The 21,362-nt window shown below is 41.1% G+C and overlaps 1 protein-coding gene across 3 annotated transcripts in view; it reads right to left on the bottom strand.

Annotated features, from left to right (window-relative positions):
- PEX5L (peroxisomal biogenesis factor 5 like) overlaps positions 1-21,362 on the bottom strand; it is a 199,262-nt gene that overhangs the window by 160,641 nt on the left and 17,259 nt on the right. The window lies entirely within an intron of this gene.

Genomic DNA, 21,362 nt, shown 5'->3' with positions numbered 1-21,362 from the left:
AAAGGGCCAAAATCAAAGAATTATCCCTACAGCTTGAACTAAGAGAAAGAGAGCAACAAAAGAAACCCTCAGGCACCAGAAAAAAACAAATAATGAAAATTAGAGCTGAACTAAATGAAACAGAAAAACAATCGAAAGAATTAACAAGACCAAAAGCTGCTTCTTTGAAAAAATCAACAAAATTGATAAATCATTGGCCAAACTGACAAAACAAAAAATAAAAACAAAAACAAAAGAGGAAGCAAATAACCCAAAGAAGAAATGAGATGGGTGATATTACAACAGATCCAGCTGAAATTAAAAGAATCGTATCAGGTTACTATGAAAAATTGTACTCTAACAAATTTGAAAACCTAGAAGAAATGGATGAATTCCTAGAAACGTACTACCTACCTAAACTAACACAAAGAGAGGTAAAACAACTAAATAGACCCATAACAAAAGAAGAGATTGAAAAGGTAATCAAAATACTCCCCCCAAAAAAAAGCCCTGGTCCAGACAGCTTCACTGCAGAGTTCTACCAAACTTTCAGAGAAGAAATAACACTACTACTACTAAAGGTATTTCAGAACATAGAAAAGGATGGGATACTCCCAAACTCATTCTATGAAGCCAGCATACCCCTGATACTAAAGCTAGGTAAAGACACCACAAAAAAAGAAAATTACAGACCTATATCCCTCATGGACTTAGATGTAAAAATCCTCAACAAAATTCTAGCCAACAGAATTCAACAACATATAAAAAAAAAATAACTCACCATGACCAAGTGGCATTCATACCAGGTATGCAGAGACGGCTCAACATTAGACAATTAATATAATCCATCATATAAATGAAACAAAAGACAAGAACCACATGATTTTATCAACTGATGCAGAAGAGGCATTTGACAAAGTTCAATACCCATTCGTGATAAAAACTCTCAGCAAAATAGGAATAGAAGGAAAATTCCTTAACATAATAAAGGGCATTTCTACAAAGCCAACAGCCAATGTCATCCTAAATGGAGAGTCTGAAAGCATTCCCCTTGAGATCAGGAACCAGGCAAGGATGTCCTTTATCACCACTCTTATTCAACATTGTGCTGGAGGTCCTAGCCAGAGCAATTAGGCTAGATGAAGAAATAAAGGGCATCCAGATTGGTAAGGAAGAAGTAAAAGTATCTGTATTTGTAGATGATATGATCTTATACACAGGAAACCCTAAAGAACCCTCAAGAGAACTACTGAAACTAATAGAAGAGTTGGATTCCTCTACAGAAAAAAAAGAACATCAAAGAGGAAATCACCAAACCAATACCATTTACAGTAGCCCCCAAGAAGATAAAATACTTAGGAATAAATCTTACCAGAGATGTAAAAGACCTACACAAAGAAAACTACAAGACACTACTGCAACAAACCAAAAGAGACCTACATAAGGGGAAAAACATACCTTGCTCATGGATAGGAAGGTTTAACATTGTAAATTATGACCCCGGAGGTCATAGTCCCCAGACCTTCTGTTAGCCCAAGACAGAAACTGTTCCCAAAGCCAACTCTTCAGAAAAGGATTGGACTGGACTATGTGATAGACAACGATACTGGTGAAGAATGAGCTTTTTGGATCAAGTAGACTCATGAGAGTACGTTGGCATCTCCTGTCTGAAGGGGAGATGAGAGGGTAGAGAGGGTCAGAAGTTGGCTGAATGGACATGAAAAGAGAGAGTGGAGGGAAGGATTGTGCTGTCTCATTAGGAGGAGAGCAATTAGGAGTATATAGCAAGGTGTTTTTTTTTGCTTTTTAGCAAGGTGTTTATAAATTTTTGTATGAGAGTCCAACTTGGTTTGTAAACTTTCACTGAAAGCACAATAGAAATTAAAAAAAAAAAATCAAAAGATGCATTGCATTGGGTAAATCTACTGCAAAGGACCTCTTTAAAGTGTTGAAAAGCAAAGATGTCACCTTGAAGACTAAGGTGCGCCTGACCCAAGCCATCGTATTTTCAATCGCATCATATGCATGCGAAAGCTGGACAAGAAGGAAAACTGAAGAAGAATTGACACCTCTGAATTGTGGTGTTGGCGAAGAATATTGAATATACCATGGACTGCCAAAGGAATGAGCAAATCTGTCTTGGAAGAAGCACAACCAGAATGCTTGTTAGAAGCAAGGATGGCAAAACTGCATCTTACAGACTTTGGACATGTTGTCAGGAGGGATCAGTTCCTGGAGAAGGACATCATTCTTGGTAAAGTAGAGCTTCAGCAGAAAAGGGGAAGACCCTCAACGAAATAGACTGACACAGTGGCTGCAAAAATGAGCTCATGCATAACAACAATTGTAAGAATGGCGCAGGACAGGGCAGTTTTGTTCTGTGGTACATAGGGTCGCTATGAGTCAGAACCGACTGGACGGCACCTAACAACAACAGCAACAATTTTTGATTGAGTAGGCATCTTTTGAAATAAAGATGTTTACAAAAGAAACCAGGAATTGTCAGCTCTGAAAAGCAGGATTAATACCTCTCACTGGAAAGTGTTGGTAAAGGCTTCTTGGAATCCTTCAGTAGAGTGGGTTTCAAAGTATGGTCCCTGGACTAGAAGCATCTGCAACTCCTAGGAACTCTTTAAAAAAAAAAAACAAAACTCTTCAGGAATGCAAATTCTCTACTGGATCAAAAACCTGCAGGATAGGGCCTAGAAATCTGTAAGAACATGTCTTAGGCCTTAAACAAATCAAGATGTCTAGAAAATTCAGAAGAGAGGAAATAATATAATTAAGTCTGCATGGCTACTACCTGGATGATTTTAGGTGTGTTTCCATTCAGAGGTACCTCAGAAGGATGGCCTGGAGATCTACCTTTGAAAGATCACAGCCACTGAAAACTCTATGGAGCAAGTTCTATTCTGACACACATGGGGTCACCGTGTGTCAGAATCGATTTGATGTTGTTGTTAGGTGCCATCAATGGCAACTGTTTTTTGAGGGAATTGAAGCTTTGAAGAAAATCTGAAAGAAGCAGAGGCTAGACCTGAGGTTCTAATGCATGTGCCTTTCTGTCCTGGAAGAGGTCTTAGAGCACACACCCAGTTATGTCCCTCGGTGGTGCAGGTGCAGAGAGACTAAACAAGCAGACTATTCACATCACTAAATGTCTTCAATAACCTAGAGCAGAGCATCTCAGCCAGCATGCATGAGCCACTGGTCCCCACTAAAGGACTAGGCAGGCGTAGGGTAGCCAGCTGTCCTTGGAGGTGGCCTGAGAAGAACAGGGTCTAACAGTCCCATCACAGGAAAAATGTTGGGAAGCATTGACTCAGAGAACCAATGACTTTATATCATTTGTTATTGACTTAAACCAAAAACCAAACCCACTGTCATGGAGCCAATTCTGACTCATAGCAATCCTACAGGACAGAATAGAACTGCCCCGCATGGTTTCCAAGGAGCACTTGGTGGATTTGAATTCCGTAGCTCTTAACCACTACACCACCAGGGTTTCCAGGTAAAAAAACGAGTGGCATATTCATGACAAGTTCTCCATGACTGTATTCCAGAAATGCTTGGCGTCTGGGACTTTCAGCATTTTGCAAGGTGCAGAATTTTAATTTTATTTTCCAGAATTTTGGGTAGGGGGTGAGTAGGCAGTCAGTGAAAGGACTGGGTGCAGCGAGGAGGGCCCTGTGGGTGGACTGTGTGCAGCAAGGAGGGCCCTGTGGGTGGACCGTGTGCAGCAAGGAGGGCCTGTGGGTGGACCGTGTGCAGTGAGGAGGGCCCTGTGGGAGAACCCTGTGCAGAGGGGTGGGTCTTGTATGAGGACCTGTGCAGAGAGGAGGGCCCTGTATGAGGATCGTGTGCAGAGAGGAGGGCCCTGTATGAGAACCGTGTGCAGAAAGGAGGGCCCTGTATGAGGATTGTGGACCTTGGGGATGGACAATTACATGGGCAGCAAGACATGGGCGAGGAGGAGGCAGACGAGAAAGCAGCATGGGAGTAGGTATGGGCAGGGAATGAGAGAGAGAGAAAGGGGAAGATGAATTTTAGCAGTTATTCGTGTGGGAAAGTTTAATGAGAGGGAGGCGCATCCACAGAAGGTTTCTGAGAGCCCTTCTATGAGTGGTGCTATGGGAACCCACAGTCAATACCCTGAGGACACTTCACTGACGACCTCAGGACTCTTCAAAGCTCATGGCATGTGGCCACTGTTTCTCTGAAACAACACTGCACGTGGATGGGACCATGTGGGCTTCCAGCCATATTCAGGTAAAACATACACTATACAGCACGCATTTCTCTCTAAAGGAACAGCAACTGACTGTACTTTCAGAGCAAAATATAACTCCTTAAAAACAACCTGGATTCAATCCTCAAAGACCTCATTTGGAGACATCTCTCCCTCATTTATTAAAGATTAAAGAAACTGATACATGTGTGCAGTAAATGCGAGCTCATTACTTTAGTCCAAAATAATGATCTTCCAGTACCCAAGGAAAAAGCCCTGGTACTTGGCTGCTAACTGAAACATCAGTGGTTGGAACCCACCAGCCACTCAACAGGAAAAAGAAACCCAGCAGCAGTCTGCTTCTGAGAAGATTGTTATTGTTGTTGTTAGGTGCCGTTGAGTCGGTTCTGACTCATAGCGACCCCATGCACAACAGAACAAAACACTGCCCGGTCCCGCGCCATCCTTACAATCGTTGTTATGCTTGAGCTCATTGTCGTAGCCACAGTGTCAATTCACCTCGTTGAAGGTCTTCCCCTTTTCCGCTGACCCTGTACTCTGCCAAGCATGATGTCCTTCTCCAGGGACTGATCCCTGCTGACAACATGTTCAAAGTATGTAAGACACAGTCTCGCCATCCTTGCCTCTAAGGAGCATTCTGGCCCACTTCTTCCAAGACAGATTTGTTAGTTCTTTTGGCAGTTTATGGTATATTCAATATTCTTCGCCAACACCACAATTCAAAGGCATCAATTCTTCTTCGGTCTTCCTTATTCATTGCCCAGCTTTCACATGCATATGATGTGATTGAAAATAGGCGCACCTTAGTCTTCAAGGTGACATCTTTGCTCTTCAACACTTTGAAGAGGTCCTTTGCAGCAGATTTGCCCAATGCAATGCATCATTTCATTTCTTGACTGCTGCTTCCATGGCTGTTGATTGCGGATCCAAGTAAAATGAAATCCTTGACAACTTCAATCTTTTCTCCATTTATCATGATGTTGCTCATTGGTCCAGTTGTGAGGATTTTTGTTTTCCTTATGTTCAGGTGTAATCCATACTGAAGGCTGTGGTCTTTGATCTTCTTTAGTAAGTGCTTCAAGTCCTCTTCACTTTCAGCAAGCAAGGTTGTGTCATCTGCATAATGCAGGTTGTTAACGAGTCTTCCTCCAATCCTGATGCCCCGTTCTTCTTCATATAGTCCGGCTTCTCGGATTATTTGTTCAGCACACAGATTAAATAGGTATGGTGAAAGAATACAACCCTGACGCACACCTTTCTTGACTTTAAACCACTCGGTATCCCCTTGTTCTGTCCGAACAACTGCCTCTTGATCTATGTAAAGGTTCCTCATGAGCACAATTAAGTATTCTGGAATTCCCATTCTTCGCAGTGTTATCCACAGTTTGTTATGATCCACGCAGTCGAATGCCTTTGCATAGTTGATAAAACACAGGTAAACATCCTTCTGATATTCTCTGCTTTCAGCCAGGATCTATCTGACATCAGCAATGATACCCCTGGTTCCACGTCCTCTTCCGAAACCAACCTGAATTTCTGGCAGTTCCCTGTTGATATACAGCAAAATTTTGCTTGTGTGTGATATTAATGTATTGTTCTATAATTTCCACATTCGGTTGGATCTCCTTTCTTGGGAATAGGCATAAATATGGATCTCTTCCAGTCAGTTGGCCAGGAAGCTGTCTTTCATATTTCTTGGCATAGAAAGCTGCATCTGTTTGTTGAAAGGTCTCAATTGATATTCCATCAATTCCTGGAGCCTTGTTTTTCGCCAGTGCCTTCAGAGCAGCTTGGACTTCTTCCTTCAGTGCATCGGTTCCTGGTCATATGCCACCTCTTGAAATGGTTGAATATCGACTAATTCTTTCTGGTATAATGACTCTGTGTATTCCTTCCATCTTCTTTCTATTCTTCCTGCGTCGTTTAATATTTTCCCCATGGAATCCTTCAATATTGCAACTTGAGGCTTGAATTTTTTCTTCAGTTCTTTCAGCTTGAGAAACGTCGAGCGTGTTCTTCCCTTTTGGTTTTCCATCTCCAGCTCTTTGCACATGTCATTATACTACTTTACTTTGTCTTCTTGAGCCGCCCTTTGAAATCTCCTGTTCAGTTCTTTTACTTCATCAATTCTTCCTTTTCCTTTAGCTGCTCGATGTTCAAGAGCAAGTTTCAGAGTCTCCTCTGACATCCATCTTGATCTTTTCTTTCTTTCCTGTCTTTTCAATGACCTCTTGCTTTCTTCATGAATGATGTCCTTGATGTCATTCCACAACTTGTCTGGTCTTCGGTCACTACTGTTCAATGCGTCAAATCTATTCTTGAGATGGTCTCTAAATTCAGATGGGATATAATCAAGGTCATATTTTGGCTCCCGTGGACTTGCTCTGATTTTCTTCAGTTTCAGCTTGAACTTGCATATGAGCAATTGATGGTCTGTTCCACATTCAGCCCCTGGCCTTGTTCTGACTGATGATATTGAGCTTTTCCATCGACCCTTTCCACAGATGTAGTCAATTTGATCTGAGAAGATCAGACCCTTGGAAACCCTATGGAGCAGTTCTACTCTGTCCTACCCAGCCACTATGAATTGGAATCGACTTGACAGCAAGGTTTCATTTATTCTTTTTAACACCCAAGGAGAAACACATGACCTACAACTAGAGAGTTCAGAGGCCTTAAGATGTAAACTATAGGAGTGAAAGGGCTTTTAGCAACCTTCGCTTCTCCTCAGCCATTACTGAGTGCTCATTATCTGCCAGACACTATGGAAAGTTGGAGGCTAGATACACGAGTAGGGTGTCATCCACAGTCCTTTACTTTCAAGGAGATGGAAGTCTAATAGTGGTGACAGAGACAGTGGTTAAAGTACAGTGTGAAAAATGGCATATGATGAATTATGAAGAGGGTGGGACTTTTTATGTATTACTTATCGTGTGCCAACCACTGAGGTAAGCATTAACATGCAGGAGTTCATGTAATTATCACAATAAATCTATCAGGTTAGCAGCATTTCCTACCCTGATAACAGATGAATTAATTGAGTTTCAGATAAGTTATTTGCTCAAAATCAAAGAGTTAATAAATAGCAGAGCCTGGATTTGATCTCTGGTATGTGTAGTGCCAAAGTCCAAGCCCTTTACTATAACAGTAGGTAATCTGGTGGGGAGCGGGCCAGTTAAAATAATAATAATGATAAAACAACCCTTTGAAACAGCTCACACTAGCTATAGGGCATTTCTCCTTTGAAAGCAGCAGGATTATTAATCAGCTGTTTCAAAAAGAAAGTTGACAGGAAAGAGAGTGTGGATCTAGGGCTCTTTTTACTTTTTACAAATGAACAGAAACACCACTGCCATACACACATCTACTATGCTATGAAAACTCTCCCAGGCTGAAAATGTCAGAGACTTTTCTGTCTAAGAAGCCCTGGTGAAATGGTGGTTAAAGTGCTTGGCTGCTAACCAAAGGTTGGCAGTCAAATCCACCAGCTGCTCCTTGGGAGAAAGATGTGGCAGTTTACTTCTGTAAATCTTACCAAACCCATTGCTGATGCGTTGATTCCAACTCACAGCGACTCTATAGCCTTGGAAACCCAAGGGGGTCACTATGAGTCAGAATCGACTCTAGGGCAGCGGGTTTGGTTTGGTTTTGGGTTTCTGTGTCTGCTCCAAACAAGCAACAGCCTCATTTTTCCTTCAAGGGTTCTTTTTGTGGCTGCTACTTAAGATAACTTGAAAATTTTTTTCACATTTAATTGTTGTTTTCATTATGTAATGACTTACTTTTAAGAAGGGATAGCTGTCCTGAACGTGGCAAGAAGACAGTGAAGAAGGTCCCGCTACTTGAAAACATGACTGCACTTGCCAGTAGAGGGTGTGCTGTTTGCCAGGCAGCATGCTTTTTTTTAAACAGTATGACAGTCTATTATTTTTTTAAACTTTTTTCCTTTTCTTTTTGTTAACTTTCGTTTTGAAATAGCCGATTAATAATCCTGCTTCTTTCAAAGGGGAAATGCCCTATAGCTAGTGTGAGCTGTTTCAAAGGGTTGTTTTATTATTATTTATATTTGTCCTTTTGCGATTGGCTTATTTTGCTCAGCATAATGTCTTCAAGCTCCATCAATACTGTAGGTGTAGCAAGACTTCATTTCTCTTGCTGGCTGAGGAGTATTCCATTGTATGTACCACATTTTTTTAAACCATTCTTCTGTTGATGAGTACTGAGGTTGTTTCCACCTTTTGGTTATTCTGTATAGTGCTGCAATGAACACTGGTGTACAAGTCTCTTTTTGAGTCTCTGCTTTCAAGTTTTTTGAGTATATTTCTAGGAGTGGAATTGCTGGGCCATATGGTAGTTCTATTTTTAGTTATTTGAGGAACTGCCACACTATTTTCCATGATGGTTGTACCATTTTGCATTCCCACCAGCAATGGATAAGTGTTCCAATTTCCCCACATTCTCAACGACATTTGTTATTTTGTTTTTTAAATATTAGTCATCCAAACTCATTGCCATGGAGTTAATTCCAACTCATAGCAACCTTATAGGATAGAGAAGAATTGCCCCATAAAGTTTCCAAGGAGTGCCTGCCTGGTGGATCCTGGTGGGAGCGAAAAGTGTCTCCTTATGGTTTTGATTTGCATCTCTGATGGCTAATGACAGTGAACATCTGTTCATGTGTTTGGTGGCCATTTGGATGTCCTCTTTGGTGAAATATCTGTTCAAGTCCTTTGCCCATTTTATGATTGGGTTATTTATCTTTTTGTTGCTAAGTTGTCTAAGTTTTATATATATTTTTGTTACTAGATTCTTTTCAGATATATGGTTTTCGAAGATATTCTCTCAGTCGGTAGTTTGTCTTTTCACTTTTTTGGAAAAGTCTTTTGATGAACAAAAGATTTTAATTTTTATGAGGCCCCATTTATTTATTTTGTCCTTTGCTAGCTGTACTTTTGTTAAGGCCTCACAGTGTTGCTCCTGCTTGCTCTTCTAAGAATTTTATGGTTTTAGTTTTCACATTTAGTTCCTTAATCCATTTTGAATCTGTGTTTGTGTATGGTGTGAGGCATGGATTCTGTTTCATTTTTCTGAATGTGAAAATACAATTTTCCCAGCACCATTTATTGAAGAGACTCTTCTTTCCCCATTGAATGGACTTAGTACCCTTGGCAAAAATCAGCTGACCATAGATGTGTGCGTTTATTTGTGGACTCTAAATTCTATTTCATTGGTCTTGTGTGTCTACTGTTATACCAGTACCATGCTGTTTTGATTACTATAGCTGTATAGTATGTTTTAAAATCAGGAAATGTGAATCGTCTTACTTTCTTCTTCTCTTTCAACATTGTTTTAGCTATTCAGGGCCCCTTGCCATTTCATATAAAGTTGAGGGTTTGTTTTCCTATTTCTGTCAAGAAGGCTATTGGAATTTTGAGTGTTTTTAAAGTACTTTTTACCTGGATCCTGAGCAGAATTTGAAGCACAGCTCATCTAGCTGCACAGTCTAGCTGGAATGACAACACTCTTTGGAATCACAGTTGCTGTTGGGTGGGTCTGGGGCCCCAGAGAGCTCCCTTTTCCTATACACCCAAGGCCCCCAGTGCTCATGCAAGGCTGTGAACTGGCCCTTCCTTGGAGGGACAGAGTCTCTTGCCTTTGAATCTTCTGGTCCTCATCCCCCTCCTATTGCACACAGATTCTCCCTCTCTGCCCAGGCTTCTCAGATGGACGGTTTCTTCCCTGTGGACCACACACGAAATGGACAAGGTTTACTTTGCAGCCAAGTCTCCCGGATACCACACCCTGGTCTAACCCATGGAGGTCAGTGATATTCCTTATGGGAACAGCGATAAATCTAGCCTGGTGATATGACCTTGTCCAATCACAGTTTTCAGGTTGACCTTTCTTTTTTTTTTTTTTTTCCTCTCTCTCTCTCCCTGTTCTGCCCTCTGTTAATTATAGCAGATATAGTGGAAAGAGCATAACACTTTGGCATCAGTAGGCCTGGGTTGCAGTTCTGGCTCTGTCTGTCCTTGGCAATGCTTTAATGTCCTCTGAACCTCAGTTTTCTCATCTGTAAAGTGGAGATAATAATACTGATATCCAGGGTTATTGTGTAACAATCAACTGATAGAACATACACTAAAGCACTTGTAAAAAATAAAGCATTACACAAGAGTTGGTTATTTTTTACTATATGCTTTAAGAACCACGCTGAACTTTCTACTTGATGTGCATGAAGGCGGCCCTGGATTTAAAGCAGGTATCTTTACATTAGGTTAGCTCCCTCATCAGCAGTTACACCACGTGAGCACCCAAGGTATGCCCAGTGGCCACCTTGGCAGGAAAACAAATGATTCCATCTCTTAGCACAGAGATAGCCAAGCCAATGCTCATTTGTTGTACAATGAATCACACCTACTTCTTCGTTTCCTAAAATGAAATCATCTAATGAACTGGATGAACAAAGATGAAAACTGGCTTGAATTCATTTATTCATAGTATTTAGATCTGTAACAATTAGCTGCAGTAAATTATTGTGAGGAGAAGACAAACTCAGGTTCAATGAGTCAAATTCTTTGCTGCAGTATTTCGATACAGAGACTCAGTTTCTTCTCACGGGAAGCCAGCTTTCTGGGAAGCTGTACACAGTCTGAATTCTGTAGCAATGATTCTTCTACCACATGGAGAATCACCATAAGGCAGACAAGGCATTGTGTGCAAAGCATGTGACATCTGGTGCCCATTGCTGTCATTGTACAGGAGGAAGAAAAACAAGGCTTGAATTCTTCAATGGTTAAGGCAGACAAAGGTCTTTTGAAGGGCTCAGTCACAATTCTCAACACAATGCTTAATTCTACCAATTCTATTCCATCTCCTTTTTCCTTTCCACCAACTGTTCAGATTCCCTGGGCAAAGCAGGAGGCAAAACCATGTAACTCACTATTTAGGGCAGGAAATGTTTCATTTTAAGGAGGATCTCAACAAGCTCCAGAAGGATATGTCCTCCCAAAGAAACTACAGTGACTGAAAAAGTTTGTCAACTTAGAGTCCACTCTAATTACAGGTAGAACCATTTAGCCACCCACAGACTGCTTTTCCATATAAAAACTGATAATCACAACATCAGCATTTTTCATCAGGAGTCATTTAAAAATGTTAACAGGTAGAGAGAATACATCAGATATTTTGGGAAAAATGTGTTTCTATTGGAGAAACAACTATTAATCCCAAAGGATAGAGGAATGCTGGCTTCAGAGGTTCGCAGAGGATGAAGGTTTATGTTCGACATGGCCTTTTAAGAAGACAGCTTTGTTCATTGAAAATCAGAGACGCTATGGTCCTGTTAGAAGGGCTCAGGCAGCCTGGGACTGGAGTTCAAATCCAGACTCAGGCACTCGGGCAGGTTCCTTAACCTCTTAGCCTTAGGGTTCATCTGGAAAACAGAGATAGAAACACCTGTTTTACAGCGGTGTTGTGACGGAATATCTGGAGAGGTCTAGCATGGCTTGGCATGTACCAGGAGCTTAATAAACATCAGCTTCCTTTCCCCTCTTTCTTCCTACAGTTCAATGAATACTGTTTTACAAAACTAATTATGCTCCTTAAAATGACCTGATCTCATGTTACTGCTATAATGAGTTTACAACTTTCCAGTTTATACCCATTTTAAGGTACTTTTAGCAGGTTTTCTATCACTGTTCAAGAAAGAAACACAAATATGTTTTGAACACCTACAACACACCTATGTGCTTCCCTGTAACAATTCTGTAAGCTGCATTTCTGAAGTGAAATAATATGCAATGTCACAAAACTGGTGATGGTGGGAACCCTCCCTGCACACCCTCTTCTCCATGCAAGGTTTCCTCAGCAGCTTTACTTCCTTGTGTCTTATAATGCTGACCTCAAAGTCATATATGAGACGAGAAAAGGTGTGCAGTGCTTGCACTCAAAATATTTGTTTTAAAGTGCTCATTGGACAAAGTGAAAAACTGAAGACAATTTGCAGCTGGCTCCCTTATGATCCATGCTTTGAGTCAACTGCAGCCCCCTATCACCTCTCCAGTAACCAGGAAGGGACTGGTGAAATGGGGAGTCTCAGAAGGCTCTTTGGTTTAGACAGCGTTGAAGGGCCTAAAGCTTGAGCACTTGGACTCCAGGCCTGGAACAGATTTCTTGAGTGATGACTCAGGATTCTGAGCTAGTGTCCCCACTGGGGAATGTTATTTGGCACAGACGTTAAAAGAAGAGATTTTTAATTCTTAGTTGAAGTCCTTTCTCTGTCACTATCTTGTACCCTTGAACAACTTTTTAAATCTCTCTAAGTCTCAATTTCCTCATATTTTAACTGGGGTTAGCAGAACCTATCCCTGAGGGTTAACATGAGGGTTAACAAAATGATACATATGTATGTATATGTCCCTATACACATACACACGTGTATACACACATACATAGATATATGTATATATACTTCTTAGCATGATGGCAGGCTACCCTACATGTGGGAGCTCTGCATCTTGTTAGTTCCCACAGTGCACAGCACAGTGCTTGGCCCATATTAGGCACTCAGCAAATGTTTAATACAATTGTGCCTTCCATCCATGGGAAACAATCCTTCCTTAGTAGGCTCCAGGTGTTCATTCAGCTCAATGCCCTTGTCCTCCTAGTATGGACCTTGATGCTTCAGGACCAATTCCTCTGCTGGGCACTCTGATAGGAAGGTCTTTTGAACACACTAGATCAAAATCTACCTGCTTTTAACTTCCACCCATGAGTCTCACCTACCCCACTCAAGGTCACATAGTACATTTTCTGCTGCTTCTATGTGGTTGCAGAGTGAAATTGTATGACTACGCTATTTTTCAAAGTTTGAAATGATAAAAAGGTTAAAATCCAGTGGACTTCAAGCCAACATCAGTGGATAGACAGAGGTATATTGTTGAAAATTTTGAATCTGAATGCTCTAGTTTGCTGCTGTCCCCACCTCTCCCTACTGCCTTACACTTGGCCAGATTCACTCTTCTATGTCACCCCTACCCCTCCACCCACCCCAGACCTCTGATTTTGTGGCCTGTGGTGGGTGGAAAGAGAAGAGTTTTGAAATCAGAAAGATCTGAACTGGAATCCAAGCTCTTCTGGCTGTGCGATACAGGGCAAGTTAACGAACCTCCAAGGGTGGATGGAGGCTGCCACCTGCCTTCTGAGATTGCTGTAAAGGTTAAATGAAATAAAGTGCCTAGAATAGTACAGGGCACAGGGCAGGGACTTAGGAAATATACGTTCACTGAATCCCCTCTTGTTTAGAGGTGAAACATGGAGATTGAAGGAAGAAGATATCAGAGATGGACAGTGAGAATAGAAGTGATGGTGATAGTGAGGAGAAGTAAGAAGACAGGAGCCCTGGTGGCACAACAGCTAAGAATTCGACTACTAACCAAAAGGTCAGTGGTTCAAACCCACTCGGTGGCTCCATGGGAGAAAAGACCTGTCAATTTGCCCCTGTAAAGATTAAAGCCAAACCTGTTGCCGGTTAAGTCGATTCTGACTCATAACAACCCTATAGGACAGAGTAGAATTGCCCCCATAGAGTTTCCAAAGAGCAACTGGTGGATTCGAACCGCCAACCTTTTGGTTAGCAGTAACCCTATAGATCAGAGTAGAATGGCCCCATAGAGTTTCCAAGGAGTGACTGGTAGATTCAAATTGCCGACTTCTTGGTTAACAGCCAAGCTCTTAACCACTACGCCAATAGGGCTCTGTAAAGAATGCAGTCTAGAAAACCCTATGGGGCAGTTCTACTTTGTCATATGGGGTCATTATACATCAAGATCCACTTGACGGCATCTAACAACAACTGCAAGATAAAATGACCAAACTCTTCATAACTTCGAGTCAGTAGCAGGGCTTCAGTGGCCACTGAAAGGGCAGAAGTGCAGGGTAAGCTGAGCCTGAGCTGAGCTCTGCTTCAGACCAATTCAGTCAGAATCCCTCAGGGTGGGACCCCAGCATCAGTTTAAAAGGAAAAAACTCCTCAGGCCATCCCAGTGTGCAGCCATGACTGAGAAGCCAGGAGGTAGGGGTGCTCCCACCAACACCAGTGGCAACCCAGAAAGGCCTTCAACTAACAGAGGCAGCTTCAGTACCTCTCTTGAACACAAACGGCTCACCTCTAAATGGTGTAAAATACAATTGGTATATATGTGGATTTTTGCATTTACAGAAAGAGAAGGATCAATGAGCAATGTTTGATGTGGATTATTAACTCTGTGGGCCAATGTCAGCAGCAGTGGGTATGTATTGAGCAGTTGCTGGCTGCTTGGGGTTTCACAGTCTATGAAACATGGAACACCCTACCTGGGTAATTTTAAATTGAATGGAGGGTCTCGCAAATTGATGAGCAGGGCAGAGTTGGTACAACCCTTACAGAGGCATTGAAAACTGTATGGATCTGAGAAATGGGTAGTGGCATTTCTGTTCCATAGACTATGTGTATTTATCTATTGGAAGCAGGATTAAAATTCCTAAGCATTAAAAAAAAAGAAGATGAAAGAAAGAAAACTGCAGAAGAGTTTAATCAGATTTTTAACAGGTAGAAAGCATAATAATAATTTTATTATATACCTATTTATTCATATACTTATTATATATGTTTATGTAATTATAACAGCTGTCACCGACTGAACACTTACTCTACGCTGAGGATACATTATTTCCAATTCTTACGCCACCTACATGAGGCAGGTATGACTATCCCCATTTTTCAGCCAAAAAAAAAAAAAGTTTTAGGGAGGTTAGGCAAATTGTTCATAATAACAGACAGAAAGTGGCAGATTTAGGACTAAAACCCAAATGTGTTTGGAAGGTTCAATCTATCACAGTAGCTTGACTCTCCAACATAAAGCAGAAACAGAATAAAGATACTGCAGACACAAAGTAAATAGCATTGTTTACACAGTAGTCCCCCAATTTCTAAATAATAACAGTATTTAAAAATTTATAATAGAAAGTTAATTTTAACTTGTGTATTATTTTTAACTTGTGAGTTATTTTTAAAAAGTGAATAAACAGAAAGGGCCACATAAACCAGAGACTACATCAACCTGAGACCAGAAGAACTAGATGGTGCTCGGCTACAACCGATGACTGCCCTGACAGGGAACACAACAGAGAACCCCTGAGGGAGGAGGAGAGCAGTGGGATGCAGACCTCAAATTCTCATAAAAAGACCAGACTTAATGGTCTGACCGAGACAAGAAGGACCCTGGCGGTCATGGTCCCCAGACCTTCTGTTAGCCCAAGACAGGAACCATTCCCAAAGCCAACTGTTCAGACAGGGATTGGACTGGACCATGGGGTAGAAAATGATGCTGGTGAGGAGTGAGCTTCTTGGCTCAAGTAGACACATGAGACTATGTGGGCAGCTCCAGTCTGGAGGGGAGATGAGAAGGCAGAGGGGGACAGAAGCTGGCTGAATGAATACGGGAATACAGAGTAAAGAGAAGTGTTCTGTCTCATTACGGGGAGGGCAACTAGGAGTACATAGCAACGTGTACATTAATTTTTGTATGAGAGACTGACTTGATTTGTAAACTTTCACTTAAAGCACAATAAAAAGTTTTTAAAAAGCAAATGAAAAGAACAAGGATCATATCTATTATTCTGAACATCGTTTTTTAAAGTCAGATGCTTTTTCTTAATAGCATAAGCATCCAGGAATAAATAAAAACATGTTTGACTTTCTGTAAATATAAATAAATTTCATGGATTTATGTTTCAGACAAGGAATCCGGAGGTTCAGTCTACATTTTAATATTCTGGTCTTTCCTGTTGAGGCTGACACCTCCCAGAAGTTATTAGATGGTCAACCTTCACAAAAGAAGTGGCAAACAAACCCCCCCCCCCCCCCCCCCCGCCCCGCCGCCACCATTCAACCCTTACTTAGCAAACCGTCTACCTTCTTGTAGGGCTTTAGCTTGTCTGGCCTTTAACTAAGGTATGTGCCCCAAACAGCTTGCCTTCCTTCTGTTTGACTTAGGTCAGCAAGGTGAAAAATTAGGAGGGAAAATCAGAATTTGGAAACAGGTTCTGACGGAGTTGTCCTTTCACCAGAGAAGATAAATGGAGGGACAGAGAGGTGCAGCATGGGAGAAATCGGAGCAGTCAGATGTGCGGTGTGATGTGACAGAGGACTTATAGCTTAGCAAAGTCTGCTCCCTGTAGGAGCTACCAGTCAATTCTGCGAAATTTAAATGAGACTCACTTTTAAAACTCGGCAGGTGCACGCTGTATTTCTTCACTTCTCCCCAATCCCCTATCCCCACCAGGCGTTTGAAAAAACAAAGTGCCAGATAAACAAAAAGAATGCCTACCTCAGATTTTCTCCTTGTGGAAGTACAGGAATTATTTATTAATCTGAAGCCTCTAAAGCTATTAATGCCCATTGTTAAAATGCAATTTTAACACAATCATGTAAACTGGCAACTAAGAAGTTTTTTGGAGCATTTTTGCCGACGTTGATTTTAAATATAAGCAATCAGTACACTCACCCCCACCAGAAGAGACTTTAATAACATCTATGAGTCCGAATCGACTCGACGGCACTGGGTTGGGTAATTAAAGGCCACGCCAACAGTAAGCAGATCCTACCACTTCTTTACACGTTCTACTTCTATTGTGTCTCTTCTTAGATGAAACGTGTGCTCTATTTGTAGATGATGTTTGGAAAAGCTTATTTCTAATCTGATTAATTGTATAGGTCTTTCTCATATTTTACCTTTAGTCAGGTTTGCATATTTTATTTAAAAACTTTTTCTTTTGGAGAATTAGTGCATGAATGGCAAAGTATAGCTTTGAAAAGAACAGAAAAGTGCTTTTAAAAATTACCTATTATTCCAGTATCTAGACACAATCACTTACTATTTTAGAATGTTTCCTCAGGGTCTTTTTCTAAGCACGTTTTAACAGAGTTGTATCTTTCCAATTTTTTTGTCTTGCCTTTGCTTTTTGCTTAATATATTGCAAGCATTTTTTTTTTTATGTTGGCTTAAACTCTGTCAGCATGATTTTAATTTGGAAGTAGCATTGCATAATATGGATGCACCAGAAATTATTTCACTTTTTGAAAAACAAAAGGCCAACCAACTGCTTTTTACACCTAGAACTGCACACAAAACATCTGGTGGACTGCACACAAAACTGCCTGGCTAATGCTGCACTGCCACACAGGAGGAAGTGTCATACTTTGTTACTCGAGGAGTGGGCAGTCTGTCCTCTCTCCCCACTGCCAGCTTCTACGTTCTTCAGGCAAGATGAGGCCCACCTGAGCCCATAAAGGTATGAGGAATCGGTAGCCTCATCTGACCAGCCGATGAAGTCTGGAGTAGTCTCATGGTCATGGACAAGGTATCTGGAGGGATAAAAATTTATTAAAAGCCTACTAGGGAGCACAGTTCTACTCTGACACAAATGGGGTCGCCAAGAGTCGGAATCCACTTGACACAACTAAGAACAACAATGTGAGCAGAATGGAGTCCCTGGGTGGCACAAATAGTTAATGTGTTCTGCTGTTAAAAAAAAGGCTGGTGGTTCGAGCCCACCTCAAGGCACGTCGATAAGAAAGGCCTGATGATCTGAGAATCAGCCATTGAAAACCCTATGGAGCACAGTTGTACTGTGACACACATGGGGTCACCATGAGTCAGAACTGACTTGACAGCAACTGTGTTTTTTTTTTTTTTTTTTAATGAGCAGGAGAGTGCTAGGTGCTGGGAGTATACAGATGAATAAGATAAGATTTTTTCCTCAGTTGTTGTTGTGTGACGTTGAGTTGATTCCAACTCACAGCAACCCTATAGGACAGAGCAGAATTGTCCCATAGCATTTCCAGGGAGGGGGTGGTGGATTTGAACTCCTGACCTTTTGGTTAGCAGCTGAGCTCTTAGCCACTGCACCACCAGGGACCCTTCTTCAGTACCGGGGCTGGCAATATCGGTGAGTCAGTACAATTGGGTTTCACCTTCAGTTGCTCTGCAGCCCTGCCCTTATCTTGGCTCAAACCCTGATGTCTCACCTACCCCTCATCAGCCTCCTTTCCTGAACCTTCAGCCTTGGCTGAGGGTCTGCTGTAAATGGACTCATCTCTCGGCACTTAAAAAAAAAAAAAAATGTTGTTTAAATATACCCCACTGCCCCAAATCCCACTGCCACCAGAGCCTTCTCCATCAGTTACACTCTGCATTGCATCCGCAGCTTCTTTATGGCCAGGCCAGTTTCCACACCCTTTGCACTGCCTTGTGGGGCCGGGGTTCCAGCATGTTTCACAGTCAGACTTCCTGGACAATTACACATTTTTTATCACTATAAAAATGAATACAAAAGATGAAAGAAGAATTGATACATTTGTATGTACTGCCAGAAGAATGAACAAATCTGTCATGGAGGAAGTGCAGCCAGAATGCTCCTTAGAAGTGAGGATGATAAGACTTTGTCTAATGTACTTTGGACATGTTATCAGGAGGGATTAGTTCCTGGAGAAGGACATCATGCTTGGTAAAGTAGAGGGTCAGCAAAAAAGAAGAAGACCCTCGATGAGATGGATTGACACAACGGGCTCAAACATAACGATTGTGAGGATGGCGCAGGACTGGGGAATGTTTTGTTCTGTAACACATGGGGTCGCTATGAGTAGGAACAGACTCGACAGCACCTAACAACCTAACACACAAGCTTAATCAACTGAATTTCCTTGCACCCACCTTCTCCCCTTGCATCTACTCCCCCTCCCAGTCTGACCCCACCATGAACTTTAAACCTTCTAAACATTTTTTCGATAATTTTTCCTTCCTGATAGGCTGGAGGTTCTGAGGGAGCTTGTTGTGGCCTACCTGGTGACGTCACAGAAGCTTCTAAACAAAGAAGAATAATAAGAACTCGCTCCTGGTTAATAACCTTTGGCACATAGCCTAAAATAATTGTTCGGTGGAATTCCCTTCAAAGCTCTACAGAGTGGTTCTAAATGTCAAATTACTTTGTGAAAATTCTCCTTTGGCACCTTGCTGAAGCTAATTGGGTTTCTCTGTGTTTTGAGTGATGTTACATGACTTTTCTGCCAAAGACTCATTATGAATTCTGCATGCTTTTCATTTCTTTCTTTCTTTCTTAAGGGTCAGGTGCTAAAAAAATTCATCTGAGAGATCTTTTTCTAGCCTCATGGACAAGTATGTGGTTTTTACTTGGACTACTCAATTTCTTGACTACTACATAAAGTTTGGAAGCTTCAGAATAAGCTTTGTTTTGCCAGGAAAAAATTTTGTTCGTTTCAAAGAATGGAATTAATAGTGATGAAAATACTAATGTTACGTCTTTAGAACAGTTTGTTAATAACATAATCTTTCCAAGGCAGTTGAAAAACATAAATATGAGCCATTATCCACTTTTCTTCTCATTATTTTTAGGGAGAAAATTATGAAAACAAACTCTCAAAAAGAAATCCAATGTAATTCTGTCACTTGTAAATTCATAAAATTAAGTCACGCTCTGCCTCCTCCACCAAGTATTACTGATCTAAAACTAATCACTATGTGTCTTCATTTTTCTACAGGGAATTTCATTTTTAAATTGCTCTTTAACACAAGAAGGTAATTCATAACCTCAGGGCAATGGTGGCTTCCTACAGATGATACCATCTTGGGTTTATTCACAGGAAGTAATCCTCTTGAGTGGCTCAAATGATTATTTTTGTGGTTTTCTTTAAGAAATTCTTTCACAATTCTTCTGAGATAGAAGCAGGGAAAATACGATCACTTTGCTGATAGGAAGGTCAAAGCTTAGAGATTTGCTCAAGGTCTAATAGAAGGGTGTTGACAGAGTCAGGAACTTGAATCCTAGCATCCTGACTTGTGTTTTAGCTCTGCCTCATGGACTCTGCTATCACTTTCTCTACTCTGTGGCTATATATTAAGAGTTTTGCATATTGGGACCCTGGGGTGGGGGGACCTAGAATGCTTACAGATTATATTCTAAAACTCATGCACAATTACTTTTTGCATTTAGAACCTTTCCACATGAAGCAGTCATAGGGCTAGATTCTATAACCCTATTAGTGGCAACCACTACATATAATTTGCTTAGACTGCAATACTGGGTCTTTAAAGCCTATTTTTTGGAATAAGAATATCCTGGGGTGTGGGGTGGGGGGTGGGGGTCCATACATCTATTCTCTCAATGCATACGGTACCAAACTAAATTATCTCCCAAGTTGTTTGTGATACTAGCAATATTTAGTCAGTTTCCTTTCTCAACAAATTTAAGAAAATTCATTCATATCGAACTCATGCAAATCCACGTTTGTGGTTCAGCTGTGGTCAGCCTCAGGAAGCGCAATGCTGTATGACTGCTGCATAGGATGTGGATGGTTCAGAGTTGAGGTTTTATGAGAGCACTGTAACATGCATGGTGCCATCTCCAGTGATGTTTGAAGATGACACAGCAAATTTCCATAAGCACCCCATGCATAATACATGATAAATCAATATATGTCTAATCACAGTGATGAACACTACTCTATTGTAGCCCCCTTTTTCCCCTTTTTAATTTGATAACTTTTATCCTGAAAAAAAATATTTGGATGGCCATAGGCACGAGCCAGGGAAAATCATCACAAAAAATGTCTAAGGATCACCTTGATTAAATGCAATGCAACCATTAGAACGTCATTTATATAAATGAAAAAGCGATACGGAAAAATGAGTCTTGATACAGTGTTACACAAAAACAGATACAAAACTAAATGGATACTGAGTGCAAGTATGCAAAAAATTAAGATCAGGCTTGCTACTATACAAAAATGAGAGAGTATGCAAAAATGAGAAGGAAAAACAGTAAACAATCGATAAGTGGTAACTTTGGTGAAGGGTAAGACTGCACACAAGACTGGGGAAAAAATAAAAAAATAAAATGAGAGGGTATGCAAAATGAAGAGTCATTAGGATCATTCATCGGTGGCATCTTTTTTAACTTGTCCAGAGTTTCTGAGGAGAGTGTTGTATACTCATAAGCACCAAGAAGCCTGTGAGAAGGATCACATGGGTGACCGTCAGAGAGATTGGAGGGGTAGATTCGTGTCAGGTGAAAA

Source organism: Loxodonta africana, chromosome 1, assembly GCF_030014295.1.
Source record: "Loxodonta africana isolate mLoxAfr1 chromosome 1, mLoxAfr1.hap2, whole genome shotgun sequence".
Lineage (NCBI taxonomy): Eukaryota > Metazoa > Chordata > Mammalia > Proboscidea > Elephantidae > Loxodonta > Loxodonta africana.
This window is presented reverse-complemented; position numbering and strand designations above follow the sequence as displayed.